At 35.0% G+C, this 22,337-nt stretch overlaps 1 protein-coding gene across 1 annotated transcript in view; it reads right to left on the bottom strand.

The window, feature by feature from the left end:
* LOC138692135 (uncharacterized) overlaps nucleotides 1–17,516 on the bottom strand; it is a 171,677-nt gene extending 154,161 nt beyond the window's left edge. The window contains exon 1 of the mRNA XM_069815128.1: nucleotides 17,496–17,516. The gene's annotated coding sequence lies outside the window, so the exon portion shown is untranslated. The remainder of the gene's footprint in view (nucleotides 1–17,495) is intronic.
* Between the last annotated feature and the right edge of the window lie 4,821 nt (nucleotides 17,517–22,337).

Below are 22,337 nucleotides of genomic sequence, written 5' to 3'. Positions count from 1 at the left end.
ATTTCTGTGGAAAGATAGGAAAAGTATAGAACTAGGTCTCATGTTATAGATTTAAGTAATTTGTACACTTTATCCTTTTTTTAATTAAATCTCGCACAGTTGTAACTCCAATCTCAAATTCCGATGTGAGATGAACCACAGTTCCTCTTTTCCAAAACCACTCAATTATATGCACTTTTCTTCGATCTTTAGCACAACATGTATTCTTTTGGCACTTCTGGAAGACGTTTTGCAGAGAAATTAAACAGGTCACTCGAACAGTAGACCATAATGTGTAAGGGCAAAGACTTGTAGTATCACTCTCTATAAAAAGAATACGTACTAATGTATTGTGCAGTACTCAATATTTTTTCTGCAAAAAAAAAAAAAAAAAAAAAAGAGAGAATGACAGACGGATAATTTAACAATCCGTTAATAGGGTGACGGATAATCGGGGTTTTACTGTATTATTATTATTATTATTATTATTATTATTATTATTATTATTATTATTACTAGCCGTACCCGTGCGCTCCGCTGCACCTGTTAGAAATAAATATAAAGTAATTACATAATTAAAATAGGACGTTTGATCCAGGGAACAATTTTTACAACAGCGCAAGATAATCTGCTTCGCTCATTACCCAATTTTTTTTTTGCATTGCATTTATTGCATATATATTTTATGTATTTTAACACGATTCAATTGAGCATAGTTAAAATTTGAATTATAAAATAATGGATTGCTAAGCTAACGTACTATTACTGCATACTAAATCAATACACTCTCGTTGTTCGTTAATTCTCTGAGATTAAAATGAGTGTACATAAATATTATTTTAAGAAATACAGAAAACGAATGTACAAAATAGACTATCAAATTTTCTGTGCATAAGAAGCTATTTTAATCTCACCTGTCCTCGATTTACTCGGACGTTACTGTAATAACATTATAGCATTATGTCCATCCAGAGAAACTACACTTTCCAATTATGAAATAATAATTAATTATACAAATCGGTTAATTTAGCTTCTGATATTACTTCATACAAGCACAGAAACATTCTCTGTAGGCTATGTTTAATAGCTTTCGATTGTTGCTGTCCAAGGCCCCTTATAGACGAAGTCATTTGTTTTTTAATTCATTACACGGTCTTAGATGGCAGTTATTTTAATTTTAAAACTCATTTATCTCATTAAATATCAGTCCTATCAAAATTTTTCAAGGAATAAAACTTATCGCAAATTATTTTTAAAGAAACGTTTGTTATGTAACATTTTTCACAAAAAATCAATAATAAGCGAGATATTTCGATTTATTTAATTCAGGCCCTCTTATAACCCCCCTTTTAAATAATGTATTTTGAATGCCATATAGCCTAAAATCTAAGTTACAACGAACTTAATTTATATTCCAATTTTCATCGAAATCCGTTCAGCCATTATCGCGTGAAAAGGTAACAAACATACAGACAGACAGACAGACAGACGATTTTCGGTTTCAGGGTGGTTAATTATATATGTTAGAACCAATTATTTTTGGAAAATCGAAAATTGCCAGAAAAATTTCGGCTACAGATTTATTATGAGTATAGATTACTATAATATTATTATCATCGTCAATATGACAAAGTAATCGAATTAAACTTATTGCAAATCGCATGAAACATAAACAAAGAGGAAATAGTGGCCGTAATTTTCTTAACATATACAGAATTGCTCTGTTGAGTGGCAAGTAAGACTGATTTGGCTGTAAGTAGCGGACTGACTGGACAACACTGCTCTATTTGTAGGCGAGGGGGATCTACCCGGTCCTTCAGCAGTCAGAGGACCGCGCCATTGTGAACGTCCCCCGTAGCATGACAACGAGCCATCTGGCAGCAACAACGAATGCGGGCAGAGTCACTACACGTTTCCAAACGCGAGCCAGTGCAAGATAATAACTCTTAAATAAATTTAAATACTTTCCCATCATGCTAGTAAAAGCTTTGTCTCGCAAGACACCTTAACGAGTCGAGCTTCGAAAACATTTCCCTGAAATTCTTACAAAAACAATAATAATATGCGACGAGGGATTGTAGTCATGGTGTAGGAAGCTTCGGTGCACCCTGTGCTATTTGCACAATGTATTTCCTAGCTCTCTTTTTTATATTTCAAATATCGAATTAATGAACCTAACAAACAAGTGGTTCAATTGACATTACACAAGTTTTCTATAACATTTGCTTTACATCTGGCGGCCCTGCAACACAAAAAGATCTGTATTGTATTTTGGGGCATTAAAATGTATATTCAGCCATTAAATATATTATAAGCAACCGTTCAAGTCGATTTACGGTACATAAAATAAAGTTGCGAGAAATGTAATATGATAATTTTTTTAATTTTCATAATACTAGTATTTTTGTATGTACGAGTTAGAACACACAAATGAAATTCACATTTAAATAAACATTATCACTAGGGAGCGGATTTTTATGTGCTAAAAAATTTAAATATATTTATTTTTTATGTGCTAAAAAGTACGAAAATATTTGCTAAAAACAAAAAAATATTTGCTAAAAACAAAAAAAATATTTGCTAAAAACAAAAATATATTTCCTAAAAACAAAAAATATTTGCTAAAAACAAAAAATATTTGTTTTAAATATGACAAAAATACCTTACTTAGCTTGGAAAAAAAAATGTTACTAGGTACTCACCAACCACACTTGAGTGCTAGTAGTTGGCCGAGAATTGCAGTGAACAACAAAGGTCATCTCCAAATTCTCCATCACAAATGCATTCCGATTATCTCTGAACAACGACTTATATTGTGAAAACGATCTTTCCGCATCACAGGACGTCAGACGTGCATATTTAAAGAGAGGAATGTCGCAAACACATACACCGTCAATTTCACCTACAGGCACACCCTCCAATACTTGAGCAACTTTACACATTTTTTTATATCCACTGTTTTTCCCAAACACATTCTGGAATTTGTCCCTTAGTAATTGTGCTTCTGAACCTGGTAGCGAGTCTAGTTTAATTTCCACGGCACGCACCTCCCTGTTTCAGACAACAGGTTTTTGGATGTTTCGAGTTTTTTTATGGTGTCACACAAAAAGCTTAAATTTGCTAATAGGAAAGCCATATCGTTTTTTAAATAACCATCTTTCAGTATATCTTGAAGGATATCGATTGACCAAGCCCGATAACAGGGAATCACAACAAGACATACTTCATGTACATGAGCGAGAGGCGAGAGATTTGTTTAAATTAAAATTCATACCCGAGCTCTTATCTGTTGTGTTTCACAAACAAAGCGTGGAATGAAATCATCTTCAGCAACAATAAACATTCCTAATTATGTGTTGCAAGATCTCTCCTCCTTGTCCACATTAATTTATTCTCTAATAATAACACTGATATGCTGCCTAGCAGTTCTCAGAACTTGCGGCGATACTGTTACAAAAATGGATCACGGATACACCACACAGCGCTTAGAAACACGAAGTAACCAAGAATTCTTAAAAAGATAACATACTTCTGAGTGACATAATTGATTTAGTTTTAAATGTTTAAAAGTTCCTTTAAAAATTATTTAAGTAAAAAAACTCCAAGATTTATGTGTTTATAATAGATTTCCTGAAAATATGTATTTACATAATTTTTTTGTAAAAATATGTGTTTTTATGTGAAATAAAATTCGGGTTTTAAACTTGAAACATTATGTTCGGAATTTTTAACTTTGTTAATTGTGTTTTATCACACGCAAAAATAATATTTAATTACATAGAAATCCGCTTCTTAATTGTCACTCAGTTTGTGCTGACGGAGATTTCAGTCATATGCAGTCTATTGCTTTCTGCAACGGTAGTATAGTCGAACTCCGATACAACAGTTCTCTGAGGATTAAGAAAATTGTATCGTTATACCACGGTGACTGTCGTATGAAATATTACCCATATTTGCGTTTTTAATGAGGATACAATAGAAGTAAGTATAATACTCGTATAACATTGCACACCTAGCCACCGTCGTAGCTCAGTCGGCTAAGACGCTTGCCTGTCGATCCGGAGTTGCGCTCGATTCCCGCTTGGGCTGATTATCTGGTTGGGTTTTTTCCGAGATTTTCCCACCTGTAAGGCAAATGTCAGGTAATCTATAGCGAACCCTCGGTCTCATTTCGCTAAATATATCGCTATCACCAATCTCATCGATGCAAATAACCTCGTAGTTGATACAGCGTCGGCGATGTATGCAATGGAGTGAGAAAGGAACTGGTCACCCTACCCCATTATCTCCAGGCCTAGTTGCCTCATAAGTGATGCGTTCTTGGTATCACTTGTGAGGTTCAGCCCTGTCTTCGGACAGTTGTTTAAACAACAACACAACATATTTTTTACATACCAAAGTGTATTTAAAGAGAAGAAAAATTCGGAAATTTACTTGTTATTGCCATATTTAACCATTCTCTCCCCTTAATGATTAGGCTTTTCATTTCTTTTTCCCCACCACGTTTTACTTTCCGGGCCAGAACTAAACCTTTGGCGGCCACATATGACTCACATACTGCATATTGAAAGCTACACAATACAACATGTTAAAGTAACTGAATTGCTGCGAAATACCTCAAAAGTATAATCAGAAAGCATGTGTCACCTTATGGCACTCATGTTTTTATAAATTAATTAATGCGTTGCTTAGCTAATGAGAGCAAAATGAAGTGTTGGATACTCTGATGAGTAAAGTTGGCAGTAAACACAGAACTGTATTTAGACAATACACGCAGAGTCGGGCATTGTGCTGCGTTGAATGGAAGTGAGAAGCAGGGGGTGAGGTTACATGAAGGGGAGGGTGGCTGATGAAATGAGGTACATGCTTGTGGAGGGTCTGTACCCCAACACAAATTGACTCTGGTTCAGATACTATACCGCATATGCACAGCGGACGGTTTCCTGTTTCTTGAACTGATGGTCTGCATCAACATGAAGCAGAGCTGACGTCTGACACGAGAGACAAGCTTACATAAACTTCTCATATTTCCTGACCCTTAGTCCGAAACATACATACAAGCTATATCAGCCACACAATAATCACCTAAGATTTAACAAGAGAATGTTTCTAGTTGATTCAAAATGAACAACAGAAGCCTTAAATAACATCAAATACATATCATACATATTACTTAGGACACATGAGAAGAACTTAATATCACAGTGAATTGCTAAAAATAAGCAGAAGAAATTTAATATCGCATGTAATTTGCTAAAGATACTTACATAAAAGGAATTTAATACTAAAATCAAATAATTTAAGAGACGTGGAAGGAATCTATTATTACTTTCAGTTCGCTTAAGATACGCAGAAGGAATTTAATACATAACGAAATTCTCTTAAGACACACGGAAGGAATTTAATATCAAATTCAATTCACTTAAGACACACGGAATCGTATATGTCATGACATAGAAAAGGAATTTATTATCAAAACTAAATTGCATTAGACACACGGAAGAACTTTAATATAAAAACAAATCGCTTAAGACACGCGGAAGAGATTTAATCAAAACCAAATTGCTAAAGACACACGGAAGGAATTTAATATCAAATCAAATCGCTTAAGACACACGGAAGGAATTTAATGTAAAAAAGTAGTTCGCTTAAGACACAAGGAAGGAATTTAATATAAAAAAGTAATTCGCTTAAGACACACGGAAGGAATTTAATATCAAATCGAATCGCTTAAGACACAAGGAAGGAATTTAATATAAAAAAGTAATTCGCTTAAGACACACGGAAGGAATTTAATATCAAATCAAATCGCTTAAGACACACGGAAGGAATTTAATATAAAAAAGTAGTTCGCTTAGGACACACGGAAGAAATTTAATATAAAAAGTAATTCGCTTAAGACACCGGAAGGAATTCAATATAAAAAAGTAATTCGCTTAAGACACACGGAAGGAATTTAATATAAAAAAGTAATTCGCTTAAGACACACGGAAGGAATTTAATATAAAAAAGTAGTTCGCTTAAGACACACGGAAGGAATTTAATATAAAAAAGTAATTCTCTTAAGACACACGGAAGGAATTTAATATCAAATCAAATCGCTTAAGACACACGGAAGGATTTAATATAAAAAGTAGTTCGCTTAAGACACAAGGAAGGAATTTGATATAAAAAAGTAATTCGCTTAAGACACACGGAAGGAATTTAATATCAAATCAAATCGCTTAAGATACACGGAATGAATTTAATATAAAAAAGTAATTCGCTTAAGACACACGGAAGGAATTTAATATCAAATCAAATCGCTTAAGATACACGGAATGAATTTAATATAAAAAAGTAATTCGCTTAAGACACACGGAAGAAATTTTATAACAAACCAAATCGCTTAAGACACACGGAAGAAATGTAATATAAAATCAAATTGCTTAAGACACACGGGAGGAATTTAATATCAAATCGCTTAAGACACTCGGAAGGAATTTAATATAAAAAGCAATTCGCTTAAGATACTCGTAAGGAATTTAATCAAAACCAAATTGCTTAAGACACATAGACGGAATTTAATCAAAACCATGTTTATTAAGACACACGGAAGGAATTTAATATCAAAACAAATCGCTTAAGATACATAGAAGGAATTTAATATCAAACCAAATAGCTTAAAACACACCGAAGGAATTTATCCAAACCAAATCGCTTAAGACACACGGGGAAGAAGGAGATATCAGATGATAGACAACATTAAGATACATGAATCATACTTGGAGACTAAGAGGGAGCCGGAAAAAGGAAAAATTAGAGAATGCTGAGTTTGCAGTGAAAGACTTCCCTTGGGCAGAACACTGTGAATGTGAATGAATCGCTTAAGACACAGGAAAGGAACTTAAGGGGGTAAGTACACCTTTCGCTAATATAAATTTAGTAAATTTCAAATTTTAGTTTCTACATATGTGCTGTTCAGAGCAGAAGTGGTGTAAGTCAAAAATGGGTAATGAGGGTTAAAGTAAACATTCTGTAAAATACAGCGCAAAGTAGCAATTAATATTGAATTTATTTAAACTATTAGTAGTCAGTGGATAGCAAGAAGGACATATTAATTGCTACTTTGCGCTGTATTTTACAGAATTTTTACTTTAAACCTCATTACTCAATTTTGACTTACACCACTTTTGCTCTGAACGGCTCATTTCCTGAATTAATATTCTGCTGGAACTTCTTATAGTCATTAATAAGCAATTTTTAGAATCCAAAATAACTATTATTGTTAAGGGTAGTTATACTTTTTAAATGGGGCATGCAATTTTTTGTACAGGGAAAGTACAGTTTGGAATATCTTTTAATGCTTTCTTCTCTGTTTTGTTCATAGTGAGTGTGTTGAAAAACATGCTCTTATCAATAGAATATACACATAAATAAGTAATATTTTTGTGAATATTTTACATGAATTTATCATAAAATTTATATATATTTTTTACACAAAACATTATTAATGAAAAAGGAACTTCAAATGATAAAACAGTGCTGAAGGCAGGGTTTTTTCCTGTATGGAATACAAAATTTCGTAAATTTATAAAAAAATGTAGAAGTTATGAAGGAAACGGAGTTTGAAAATTTAAGTAAGGGGGAAATGAGGGACAAACTTATAGAAAGTGAGAAGTTTTGTCCATATTTAAATTGCCACAGTCCCACGTTTTATGTCATAACTCAAAAAGTATCAGACGTATTTAATTTTTTTTCACCACACTGCTGAGGAAAATCCATCAAAAAAGAAAAAAAATTGCTTTTCCGACTTCCGAAGGTGTATATGCCCCCTTTAAAATCACTAACTAAAGAAGAAAGATATTTAATATTACCGTAAATCCCGTCACATACGAATCGTAACACACCAATCCAGACAAGTTTAACTGAATTGAAATAAAATATGAAATAATTTCTCAACTGATTGTTTCTAATATAAGTTTATATTAAATGTTTGTAATGTTCAAGGAACATATTATAATAGTCACATTAATTTTTCAATTTAGTTCAAGGAAACTCCAGTATTACAATCTAGAGCCACCGACCCACATAATTTCAGAAAATATAAATTGTTACTTGCATAATAATTATTTCTACTTTGGTTGTAAATATTCCAAGTTCAAACAGCTTACGGGCGAAGCCAGTTAACCACGATCTTTAGTGAAGAGCACTTACTCCAGGTAGGAGCAAGAACTCTATTTGATGCGCTTGAATGAACTGAAGGGAAGCCTGCATTGCCTAACATTCATATCTATTGTAATTCCTGATTTTAGAAGTTAAGAAATAATATTAGGTATGATTACAATACACAATTACCTATTAATACGAGTATCTTACTTAAATAATACAGTTTATGAATGAATTTTAATATATCTTGCTTCTACATTAGTCATATAATTTATTTTGCTATTAGATGTCTTACAAAAATGTATAATTGTAAAAGTGTTTTAAATGTATATTAGGGTATGGTCCATTATGTTATTTTTTACAACATCTTAATTTGGGGTTCTTCTGGTGGTCTAAAGATTAATATTAATTCAAAGCGTCTATTACGCATGATTTTTAGAATTAAATCTAAAGGTTCTGTTAGAAACTTTTTCTCTAAATATGACCTATTAACTGTTTATGATTTATTTATTTATAAATCTACTATTTTATAAGAAATTTCCCCACTTAAGTAGATTTAACAGTGATCTGCCTGATCATTTACTAGAGAAAGAAATAATTATATTAATAATATTACAGAACTATTAAATATTCCAATTAATCTATTTGCATATTAGCAGAATTGTAAATAAATTGCCTGAGAAGATTGCCAAAACAGTCTGAAAAAACATCTTTGTTCTACATCTTTTTATAGTTTTAAATTAATTATTTTGTAATTAGTTTTTCTTTCACGAATCTATCTGTATTTTAGCAATGACACTCGACAATAAATATGCCTATACTATAATAGACCCTACTAATAAGTTATATTATACATTACACTTTTTTTCGTTATTTCTATAAAAGAAATGTCTATTTCCATCCTCCTACAATTTTGACATGTAAATAGCTCTATCGTGTGAATTTACAAGTTTGTAAGTGCGTTTGGATGTATATCTCCGTAAGTGAGGCTGTATTAATTGTAGACTTGGTTGAGTGGAAGAGAAGGTCTCAAGGCCTTAACTGTATCAGATAAAATAATAATAATAATAATAATAATAATAATAATAATAATAATAATAATAATTTATGATAGTGAGATGAGATCATGGATTACCTAATACGAGTATTTGCCTGACATTTGGGGAAAACACCAGAAAAAAAGACCCGATCAGGTAATGTGCCCAAGTGGGAATCGAACCCACGTTCGAGAGTAGCTTCTTACCTTATGCTACGTCGTTTCCATGGACTCAAATGTCGACCCTTTTTCGAGATGCTATATGCAAATTAACAGACTGAATGCCGGCCGTTTCTGTTTACACAGACAGAACAGGTTTTGCGTATCAACCAGTGATACTTTTATGCGTAAGCGACTGTACGACAGGCTACTTATAGTTGAGCACTCCGCGTCATCCAATATGGCAGCTTCCATGTGTTATGTGGATTGGCGAGTCGCTTATTTGAAAGACCTGCTGAATGAACCTGATGGTCGGGGATAAAGAAAAGCCCCACCAGCTGATCGGGTCCAGATGGGATTAGGGTGGATTCATCACAAACGACGGGATGCCATTCCCCGGACCCCGGGTTCATAATATACAGCCCAAATGTTTTTGGGTGTGGGTCTGCTGGTGAAGGCACAGCTAAGTCAGGACTGCACCTCACGCACTTTCAAAACAGACGAACAACTATGCCACCTGTAAGAGCCTAATTACAATCAGGTGTCGACCTTGCCTCATAATTATTTGTAAAACAATGGTGGATTCTTGCGACATCTGCATTCATTACTTTGAAAACTGACGAAATTCTAGCCGATTACCTATCACAGTAAGGTATGGCGTAAGTGTCCTCACCGTCCTTGTGCTAAGCATTTTTGATAGACATTATTACCCATCTGTATATACCTTGATGAAAATTACTCTGTAATTGATAGTTCAAAGCAGCATTGCCAAATCTTAAAGTACAATAAAAATTACTCTGTAATTGATAGTTCAAAGCAGCATTGCCAAATCTTAAAGTACAATAAAAATTGCTCTGTAATTGATAGTTCAAAGCAGCAATGCCAAATCTTAAAGCACAATAAATTAAAACATGGTTACGTAATTTCAACGCATACATCACAACCAATAAGCATGTTACTATCAGCATTTGCATACTATAGTCTAAAGAAAGAATTTTCATTTCGAGTTGTATTTAATTGCGTAGGCCTATACGATATTTCAGCCACAATGCGTAAAATACGAAGATGTAGGCTACAAATTTGAAGTTCTTGCAGCTATTACATAAAGTTAAATAATAAGAACTGACTGCCAGTTATGTAATACCTTTCCCATTATAGTCTCGCAATTTGGAACAGACAGCCTACACTTCCGAGGTATAAACGGAAGAGCAAAACAGACAGCTCTCTCAAGTATTAACATAAGAAGAAAATAGCTCTCCGAGATATACGTGGAAGAAGAAAACAGACAAATCTTGAGAAGAAAACAGATAGATCTCGCAGATATAAATGGAAGACGAAAATAGATCTCCGAGGCATAAAAGGAAGAAGAAAACAGACGGATCTCCAATATATATGCAAAACAAGAAAACAGGTAGATCTCCAAGATATAACCTCCTCAGTCCTGCTGTAGCGTATACTATACATAATTATATTTTCTTTTTTTTGCAGTATCTTGGATACTTTTGAATTTTTGAATAATTAAATTTGATAGAAATGAAGAGTATCACTTTTGCAACATTTCTATACCACATTTATAAGTTAGAATTAAAATTTTGGGGCACCAAGAGTCAAAATTGCCCCAAAATTTGATTTTCTGTGAAGACATGATTTGGCATTTTTGGAACCCCGGAATGATTATGTATATATATATATATATATATATATATATATATATATATATATATATATATTTTTTTTTAATTTAAAAACAAATATAAATTCGGGACTGAAGAGGTTAAGTGGAATAAGAAAACAGACAGATCTCCAAGATATAAGCGGAAGAGGAAAACAGACAGATCTTCGGGGTATAAACCGAAGAAGATAACAAAGAAATCTCCGAGATATAAGGGAAAGAAGAAAACGGAGAGATCTCTCAGATATAGACGGAAGAAGAATACCGATAGATCTCGTAGGTATAAGTGGAAGAAGGAAACAAACAGATCTCCGAGATATAAGCGGAGAGAAAGAAACATACAGATCTTCGAGATATGGAAGAAAACAGATAGACAGATTCCAAAAACTACATTATATCATGAAAGTTGGAAACGTCCATTTCCATCAAAATCTTTAAACCGATTTCCCCCCAAATTACTTCCTGTATACAATGGCTTGTATGATGAGAAACACAGAAACAAACAGAGCAATAGCATTAACAAGACATACAATCGCAATCTGGCTCTTTCCTGCCTACAGTGGATAATCATAGCAAGTGTAGCTCAAGGGCTACATGCTCTGACGTCACATGACGTAAGGCACCTGTTTATGTGGTTACAACTCGCATATGGTTAATACATTGGAGTTTAATTGGAAATAGAAAAGAGGGGACTGCTAAAGCGGGTCGGAGAGGGTCTCCTGCGAACCCCCGTCGTCATTTCTTTTGTACGGCCGCTCACGAGACTTCAATGAGCAGAGATCTGTAGAGCGCCCCTCCCCCGGGCCCGAAAACCGAGTCCATCTGTTCAGTTGTGCACCGGAGGGGTGCTTACACATCCCACATGACCATGTGTTCCAGTCACCAATAGCTTATCTCTTGTGCGCTAGATAATATCACTGTTAAACCCTGTTTCACGGATGTCAGTCACAAGGGAGGTCACGTCATCTGATTAATCTTGTTTTGACACCTGAGTGGCTCATCGACTAACTGATCCGGGCTTTCTTGTCGTTAAAGTATAACGTGAAAAGTAAATTCACGTATGAGCCTAAAAACATATAAGGAGTCCACTGCAAGAATGATGGATGTCATTTGCAGGAGAAGCAATGGAAAGTTTGAAATGCTTAGCGCTCAAAGCTTAACTGTGATTTTCCGATCATTATTGGACAATGATTATCAGTGTTAATGCCATACAACTCTGTATGTACATTCTATATGTCTTAAGCTATGCAATGACAGTCTTGGTTCATTTTCGACAAGAAAGTGACATCCATCATTCTTGCAGTGGACTCTTCATATGCAAGATCCAAATCAATTTCAAGTCATATAATCGTAGTTTTCCCATAAAATCTCTCGAATGTTGGCGTCTTCATGTTATGTGTAAAAATTTGTAATGAAAGAATTTACTGTAAAACAGAACATCATGCTATGTGGCAGTTTCGTAACGTCTGTTTGTAAATTCTTTCTACCTGCTTGAAACAGCCAATAGAAACTGAATTCGTCACTCGCCTTCCTGGCACAAGGCAGGTGAATACAGTATTGCCATCCTTACCTCAGTTGTCTGAACTTACAGTGGGGTTCATAAGATCATTTCCTAAGAAGCTAATATGGGCGCCTTTTCGATGTTGCCAACTGTTACCAGATGTCACCAAAACGGATAAATCATCAAACCAGATAAAATCACAATTTTTGTACTGAATCAATAACACTATTTATTTAATGTATTTATTTATTCAATTATTCTTCATTTACTTACTTACTGGCTTTTAACGAACCTGGAGGTTCATTGCCGCCCTCACATAAGCTCGCCATTGGTCCCTATCACTAATTTAAAAATCTACTCCTTTATTTATCTATTCATTTATTCTTTATTTACTCATTTATTTAATGTATTTATTTATCATTGTTTACTAATTTACTTATTTATTTATTTACTTACTTATTTATCTATCCATTTCTTATTTATTTACTTATTTACTCATTTACTTAAGTTAATTAAATTATTCATTCATTCGTTCATTCGTACATTCGTTCGTTCCTTTATTTATTTATTCTGGCAGAGTAACGGCCATCACGTCTTCTCTTCCGCTCAGCCAAGAATAGAAGAATACAGTAATCTACAAATTAATAATTACAGAATATAATATTGAAGTTAAAACCAATCAAAAACTGAATACTGAAGATGGTAATGCTAATTAAACAACTGTCTATAAGAATATTATAGGTAGTCATAAGAACTAAGAAAACAGGACAAAAATTATATATTACAGAATAAAATAGAATTAAACGTAAATCTAATTAATTAACTCTTGAAGAACATCAGGGCTAAGTAAGAAAATAGTAAATGAAATTATGTAATGATGCAAAGTACTACTTAGTGGCTTTTAAGGAATCCGGAGGTTCATTGCCGCCCTCACATAAGCCCGCCATTGGTACCTATCCTGAGCAAGATTAATCCAGTCTCTACCATCATATCCCACCTCCCTCAAATCCATTTTAATATTATCCTCCCATCTACGTCTCGGCCTCCCCAAAGGTCTTTTCCCTTCCGGCCTCCCAACTAACACTCTATATGCATTTCTGGATTCGCCCATACGTGCTACATGCCCTATATTAAATATACAGTATTTTTAATTGCGGAGAAATATATAAATCAGCAAGGCAAAATTTAACATAGCAGATATTCAGAATATACAAATGTATGAAATTGTAATTTAGAGATGTAGTAATTAAAAATATAACTAAAATGAAATCTGATTAATAATATACGAGATCATCAGCACAATGAACCCTCGGGCTAGCGTCTCTTACCCGCGGATACGAGACTCCACTATGGTGCATCCGTGGCTGCTGGCGGGTATACTCTCTCCCTCTTCCTCCTGCACGAAGGGCATATTATGATGCACTGCTTACCCGTTACTCATTTCAGCGAATGGTAACGACCACTATTTTAAGATATAATTGGCTTACCATTTTATATAGGCTACATATTTCGATAGTGAATGTCCTTTATATAGGGACATTTCTCATCTTATTATTATTATTTTTAGGCGTATCGTTTAATCAACTGTCAGGTTTGAACCTCATTAGTAACACCAATAAGGCATCACTCATGAGGGAACTAAGCCAGGAGATATTATGGTCTATTATTATTATTATTATTATTATTATTATTATTATTATTATTATTATCATTATTAGAGGAAAAAGAAATGAAGACGTCAGAAGGGCAATATTTCGAAAACACAATTCATGAAAGAATGCAAATGATGATGCTTAAAAGTTTTGGATACACTAAGAGAATGAATAAGGTTAGATGGCTAGGAAAATAAAATTATAGGAGGATACCAATTGAAGGAGGGTAACAGAGAAGAGGAGATGTTGGAGAAATGAGATGGAAAATGCAATGAAGGCTAGGACGCCAAAGGAGGAAATGTGTTTAGATAAAATTAAATGGAACCTGGGAACACCGAATCTGTGCCAACCATTATTTAATATCCTCAAAATTTCTTACTTGAAGATACCAATTCCACATAAATCGGCGCAGCATTTTAAACTGTACTGGGTGTTCATTTCAAAGTGTGTCATGACGTCACCGTTGATGAGTCAGCGATTTGAAGCGAGTTTCAGCTTTGGTGCCAGAGAAGTTGCCTATTAATCAAGGCGTTCAATCTGAACTTGAGAACGTGTACGGTATAACTTGAACGTCGTAGCAACAGATGGCGGTCTGTACTGCCTGTGTGCTACCATAACCTCTTTCGAACTGTGTTTTGCGCGGCCAAGTCGTACGCAGGGTACTTGTTATCATCGGTTGCGTACGGCAACATTCCACAAATCAAATGCTCAGTGTCCATGTTGACCGTCGAAGTTAATGTCAACAAATACGTAAGTAATCATCTTAACCCTCTCCCCATATCCCGACAGTAAAAAAAACTCACCTCAGTGCGTATTTCCAAACAGTTCTACTACCGGCGTTACCGTACGTATCGATAAGTACTCTTCTGAATGAACGCCGTACTTGCTAGGCAACTTCTCTGGCAGATAAGTAATACACCTTCCTACAAGTGTAGGAAGATTGAATTCTCTAGGCTCATCGACTAGCCACGTGACGGCATACAGCGAGCCATGACACACTTTGAGCTGAACACCCAGTATTTCCGTAACTGCAATACAGCGTATAAATTATCAAGAAGTTCGGAAAAGCACAAGAGAATGAACCTACTGAGCTGCTGGGACACAAGTGTGCTTTTAAGAACCTGTGGCTGGAATTTGGATGGTTGTAAGCGAACTCGAAGCCATATGGGACACTTGTCTCACTTCAGTAGTCAACAACCGATTGTGTGCTGTTTCACTTCTCTTAGGAATTATACGAGAGGATGAGTGAAGGACGAGGGAGACAGCGAAATGCTGGACAGTACAACGCTGCCACTGAAGAGGGATCTAGTTGCGTGCAGTCACTTGGATGTTTGCAGGTCCAACTACATTCAGACAATGCAAATGCAGTTTGGTATGCAGGCAGGTTTCCTTAAAGCTGAATTGTATTGAATTTAAAATCTATATATAAATTTAATATTCTTTTTGATCTATGTAAAACTGTACTTATATACAACGAAGGAAGGAAATAAAGTGATGATTACTGTGCTCTCATTTTTAGTGACCCACAGGCTGGAATCCAATCTGTCGACAATAAATACATTCTACATCCTCCTTCAGTAGAGATTAGAAACAATACCAGAGTTTTTTTAAACATTATTATACATGTACAAAAATTCTAGCACTCCTCTGAAAGAGAGTGATCTCGTACTCAGAGGAAGATTCAATACATAATAAAATTACATAGATCAATTACAATAACATAGGCCTTAAATAGTAATATGCGTTACAAGAGCGGTATGTTGATGTTTTCATTTCGAGGAAAAGATTGAAAAAGCGAAACGTAGTTGAGCTTTTTTAATTTCCGAGAACATGAAAACAAAACTACCGCTCGTGTATCGTACATTATTTTGTGCGAAGATCGTTTATTACATACCTGAAAGAGGAATTTCTAATTAGTTGCAATGATATCTCCATCTTGGTTTCTGTTCAATGACGGCAACTTTTAAAAACTAAAAATCTGTCTTCAACATTGTTGCTATAAAATGTTTTCTGTGTTTACTATATTCCAGCAGGCCGTGATATATGTCTGTCTTTTTTTCCCCCCAGTCTATAAATGCGAACTTAAAACAAACGGTAAGGTTATGTAATGATTTATTTTTCATTTTAATATTTTAACAATATTATTTATATAACATATTGCAGTAATAACATCGGCATCTGGAATCTTGTTGATTTTTTCACGGCTTCCTTAATGTTACTTGCATTACAAATGCAGTAACTTTTGTGGTGTTGTAGAGTTTACTTAACTTTTGAAAATATTTAAAAACAATAATTAACAGTGCAATTTAGGTGAAATTGCAGTGGTAAGTTTCCAATTTATAATTATTACTATGTTAAACGTCTCTAAAAATAATATGTTAAAAGCTTAAAGCAGTAAAATGAATATGGCGCTTAAGCGGTAAGAAGAGGGAAATTGTTATGTGTGTTAGGTTGGGAATACTGAATGTGGAATTTTAGACTTACCGCGGATTGGTTTTGTACGGAAAGCAAGCAAATACGCACGATCTCGCACAAAATTAATATTCACTAATAACAAAGTGCTTACAAACATTTTTAATCTTAAGACTGAGTTAAAAAAATGATGGTATTCATGTATTAATTTGTTATAAATTCTAGGGTTAATATTACTATTATGATTAAAGGCAATGCGTGTTAAACACGTGAGTTCAAATATGGGAAAATCATTCGTTTGACGAGACAAAAACGTGATTTGAATAAACGTTAATAAAAATCTATAAATTCCAACCGATTGTGTTAATTCTTTCAGAAAGTGTTAAATTCGCGTGTTTACACCAGTATCTATTATAGGTTTCGAGTAACACAATAATTAGAGATGAGGCTAAACAGGCAGGGAAAAGTTGGAAAGAAATTAAAGCGTTGGCGAACAATAGAGTACGATGGCGTGCCTTCATCAAGGTCCTATGCTTCCCTGCGGAGTGACCAGGACTACTACTACTACTACTACTACTACTACTACTACTAAGTTAACGTTTAATTCTGTAGACACTTGCTTTACATACGGACTCTCTGTCCATCAGAAATATCACAGGGATTTAACGTCTGTTTCTTATGGTAGAAAATTTTAAGTGATTAAACTGCACGTGGGACATTTTTAATTACTGTGGGGTTTAAACTACAGAGCTCGAATGAAATGGAGACAGATGCATCCGCGAATTTTTTACGCCGCAACAAAGCTGTGCACACTTCAAAGAAAACAATCGCACAAACGAGGTCAAAGAACTGAAGAGGTCTTCTGACTGCAGCAGGATTAGCAGGCAGCCTTGTTAAATGTTATTTAAAACCTGCTGCACGCTGAATAGCCCCTACCTGTTGTCAACGACAATGAGGTCTGCAGCCCGACTGCGCCCATATGTTCCACGATCACTGCACCAGACGTCGTGGCCGAGACAAGCCCGATGCGGCGCATAACGAGCGAGGGGGCCTCATCCCATGGGGGTGGGGCAGAGTGGCCTGCAGGGCTGTCAGATGTGACTCCCCGATGCATGGACTGATTCTCCAGACAGACGGGGAGAAACCAGAAGCATGCGTCGTCGTCATCTTTTCATCATCCTCATAAATGTTTACATTACACTGATCATCATCATCATCATCATCGCTAATTGCATAGTTCTCAAGTAAACTATTATAACTCACAACCCCAATTACCACAAAAACTATCACTTTGGTTTTATGTTTTGAAATTTTATTGTAAAGAGCTCTCTTGTTACTTTACACCATCAAAGGAGTGTCTCTCTATAATGCGTTTTCGTCCCTAGATAATAGTAGTTTATAGTAGGTTCGTTCCAAGAAGCGGTTCATGGATCAGTTCATGTACGGTTCCTGTACCATCTTATGCGCATGCGCTAGTTGATCATCTGCTATGGGATTGAAACTGGACTGGTCGCTGTTGGAACGCTTTCGCGGATCGTTATGTACTAAATCCAGAGATGCTATAACTGTGATCATCTTTGCTAAGAACGGGATGCTTATTATTATCGTTTTGCAGCTAATTCTAATTGTAGAAAATAGAATTTCGTTCATTTTCTATAAAAAGATGACAAAAAATATGGAAGGCAAGAATTCCGCTAATTCAGTGTCGTGTACTGGGGGACTCTCATCTAAAAAATAGTTCTTTTTTTAATTATTGATGTATGTACGTTATTTATTATACTTTTAATCAAAGCTGCATGTTGAAATTGTAATTAACTATTTCAATACCCAAATAATTTCCATTCCCTGTCTTTTTGGCGAAAATTTAAATTAAATCTCTAGTTTTATTATTCGTCTGTACTGTCACTTTTCATCTTTAACCTCATTGATGTGAACAGTCGATCATGTCTTTCTTCAGTATCCAGGAGACGTTGGTGAGCTTATGCGCATGCGCGTCTCGCGCACTGTTCCGTACATGCCTCAATCCGCGGACTATTTCTGACCGTTCCCAACCCGTGTCAAAAGCTTGTTGGAACGCCCGACTGCAGTACATGTTTCCGGTTCAGGACTGGTTCGGATTGTGTTGGAACGCTTTTTCTGTACTGCGCATGCTCACGATGGTTACGGACGGTTCCTGACTGTTGTCAGGAACGAACCTAGTATAAAACAGTAAAATTAGATTTTATGCACGAGTGGAGAGTTTCCAGAAGAGGTTTTCGAATTCAACGGGTTACATCAGTTGCTTGTTTATGCGGATGATGTGAAAATGTTAGGAAAAAATCCACAAACTATTAGGGAAAACACGTGAATTTTACTTCAAGCAAGTAATGAGATAGGTCTGGAAGTAAATCCCCCCCAAAAAATATGATTATGTCTCGTGACCAGAACAGTGTACGAAATGGAAATATAAAAATTGGAAATGTATCCTTCGAAAAGATGGAAAGATTCAAATACCTTGGAGCAACAGTAACAAATACAACTGCTATGGAATACAGGAAAGCTTCTTGTATTCTTGATTTTCATGTTAACCAGTCAGTTAATTGTTAGTGTCCAACAACATTTCTGGACAAGGTTTAGTGCAGAAGCGTATAATTCGAAAGTGGTAATCCAATTTTAAGCCAAGAGAATAAGAGGAAACCAACCGGACGCTCGCCAGTAAGCGAGGAATCAGTTGAGCGTGTCCGTGAAAGTTTCTCAGTAGTCCGCGAAAATCTACTATCAGGGCCAGCAGAGAGCTGCAAATACCGAAGGTGACTGTGTGAAAGATTCTAATAGACTACCAAATACGTGGATTGGGCGTGCTGATCGCGACGACCACGAAGAATCGTTGGTCTCCACGTTCTCCAGACCTGACACCCCTTAAAGTTAGAGTCTACGTGCTACTCTCACCAAGCTTGATCTACGAGCGCGCATCGCAGGAGTCATCGCATTAATCGTGATATGCTTGAACGCAGATGGGGGAACTCGAATCGATGTGTACCGTGTTACCGTGTGTCTGAGTTTTATTAGACCTAAGTTACGTCTATTCGAAACCGGAAAGCCAATTTATGGGAGCCCTTTATGTGGCGCATGTTTCACTGGTGTGTTTTGTTACCGGAAGATAGCACTGCGTATGGCGAGTGGAGCAGTATTCTGTGTCCTTGCAGACTGTGGATAATTTAAAATGATACTGCATTTTTTCTACAGCAACAATTGACTTTTTATTTATTTTATTCATATATTATTTATAAGCAGGGCTAAAGCAGGGAGATGCACTATCATCTTTACTTTTTAACTTCGCTCTAGAATTTGCTATTAGGAAAGTTCAGGATAATAGACAGGGTTTGGAGTTGAATGGGTTACATCAGCTTCTTGTCTATGCGGATGACGTGAATATGCTAGGAGAAAATCCACAAACGATTAGGGAAAACGCGGAAATTCTAGTTGAAGCAAGTAAAGCGATAGGGTTGGAAGTAAATCCCGAAAAGACTAAGTATGTGATTATGTCTCGTGACCAGAATATTGTATGAAATGGAACTATAAAAATTAGAGATTTATTTTTCGAAGAGGTGGAAAAATTCAAATATCTTGGAGCAACAGTAACAAATATAAATGACAGTCGGGAGGGAATTAAACACAGAATAAATATGGGAAATGCGTGTTATTATTCGGTTGAGAAGCTTTTGTCATCTAGTCTTCTGTCAAAAAATCTGAAAGTTAGAATTTATAAAACAGTTATATTACCGGCTGTTTTTTTATGGTTGTGAAACTTGGACTCTCACTTTGAGAGAGGAACAGAGATTAAGGGTGTTTGAGAATAAGGTTCTTAGGAAAATATTTGGGGCTAAGAGGGATGAAGTTACAGGAGAATGGAGAAAGTTACACAACGCAGAGCTGCACGCATTGCATTCTTCACCTGACATAATTAGGAACATTAAATGCAGACGTTTGAGATGGGCGAATCCAGAAATGCATATAGAGTGTTAGTTGGGAGGCCGGAGGGAAAAAGACCTTTGGGGAGGCCGAGACGTAGGTGGGAAGATAATATTAAAATGGATTTGAGGGAGATGGGTTATGATGGTAGAGACTGGATTAATCTTGCTCAGGATAGGGACCAATGGCGGGCTTATGTGAGGGCGGCAATGAACCTCCGGGTTCCTTAAAAGCCAGTAAGTAAGTAAGTAAGTATATATTATTAATATTAACGTGCTAGTTAACAGAGGTTTGTCAATAATTCGCTAGTGCAATAGATAGGCTACAGTAATAATACAATAAAAATTAAAATAATAAAATTTACAATGATAATACTGACAACTTGTATACAAGTAAGTTTAAACAAAACTGAATCATTACATTAAATTGATGAAATTTTAAAAAGTATATTAATGGATACAAAAATTATAGAACGATAATACCAACAATTTATTGAAGACTTAAAATGATGTTAAAGATAAATACTTGCAAGTTTAAACAGTAGATCTTACAGTAAAGAACCAAGTCTATGCAATGAATGAATCGAATCCACGGCTGTGCACGTAGACTGCAGAAAGAGATTTAGAATTGCTATTATAGAGAAGTTTGTGAACTCTCATACCGTTCATAGGAACATGAAAAAATCACAGGTTACATCAGTTTTGAGGACCTTGAATAAGAATAAATAATCTAATTCATTGTGTCTGGAATATAGGCTTCGATAATATTAAAGTTATCATAGTTTTTCTCATAGCTGTACTCAAAGTTAACGGACAGAAATCTGTATGAACATAAGGATATGGATTTTATTTTTGTACTTTCTAATTTAGCCGGGTTGGCTGTTGTAACAGAATTCTAGACTAAGATGTATATTCGAGTTTCGGTCTAAAAATTATAGTAGGCCTAGAGTATTACAAGATAATCAGGTGTAGAGAAAGTGTAAGTTATTGACCGTATTATTCCAACATTCTGTTTGGATGATAATACAGTATGTATAATGTACAGTGCCATATGTTTGTGAAAATTATATAGTTTACTGTTAATGAATACTCCAAAGATTTTAAAACAGTCTATTCTGTTTATTTGAAAAAGAAAAAATAAATAATAATAATAATAACAATAATAATAAGTTAATACTAATAATAATAATAATGGTTAATAATAACAATAGTCATAGTTTTGCAGTGTAGGCTTTCACGGCCGGAGTCTATAGATGTAGATTCTACATCTACATCTAATAATAATAGTAATGGTTAATAATAATAATAATAATAATAATAATAATAATAATAATAATAATATAATAATAACACTGGTTTAAATATTTAACATTATTTTCGTCTTAAAGCTCGAAATCTTCTTCAGAATTAGTCACTTTATTGTCTCAATGGTCTTTCATCCATTAGTGAACAGTTTCATAGCCTGCAGTAGGGCATGGGTACCCAACTCAATCAAGAGAGAAGAGGGTGGATTTCCCCCTTTCCATTTGTTCGTAGCTATGACGAGTTCATACATTCCTCATGTCGACAAAAAAAAAAAAACTCCAGTGCCCCTGTGTTACAGTGGCGGATTTATTGGTTGTGATTTAATCTTGGTTTATTAAAGTGAAACATAATTTTTTTGTACAGATCTTTACAATAATTAGCTATTGCTGCTGCTGCTACTGCTGCTATTACTACTAGTGTTTATTTATTTATTCTGACAGAGTTAAGGCCATCAGGTCTTCTAGTCACTTCATTTCCTTAGTTAAAAACTTAAAAATTAAAGAGTTTCTTTTACCTACCTATT

The sequence above is a fragment of the Periplaneta americana genome, chromosome 16 (genome assembly GCF_040183065.1).
Source record: "Periplaneta americana isolate PAMFEO1 chromosome 16, P.americana_PAMFEO1_priV1, whole genome shotgun sequence".
Lineage (NCBI taxonomy): Eukaryota > Metazoa > Arthropoda > Insecta > Blattodea > Blattidae > Periplaneta > Periplaneta americana.
This window is presented reverse-complemented; position numbering and strand designations above follow the sequence as displayed.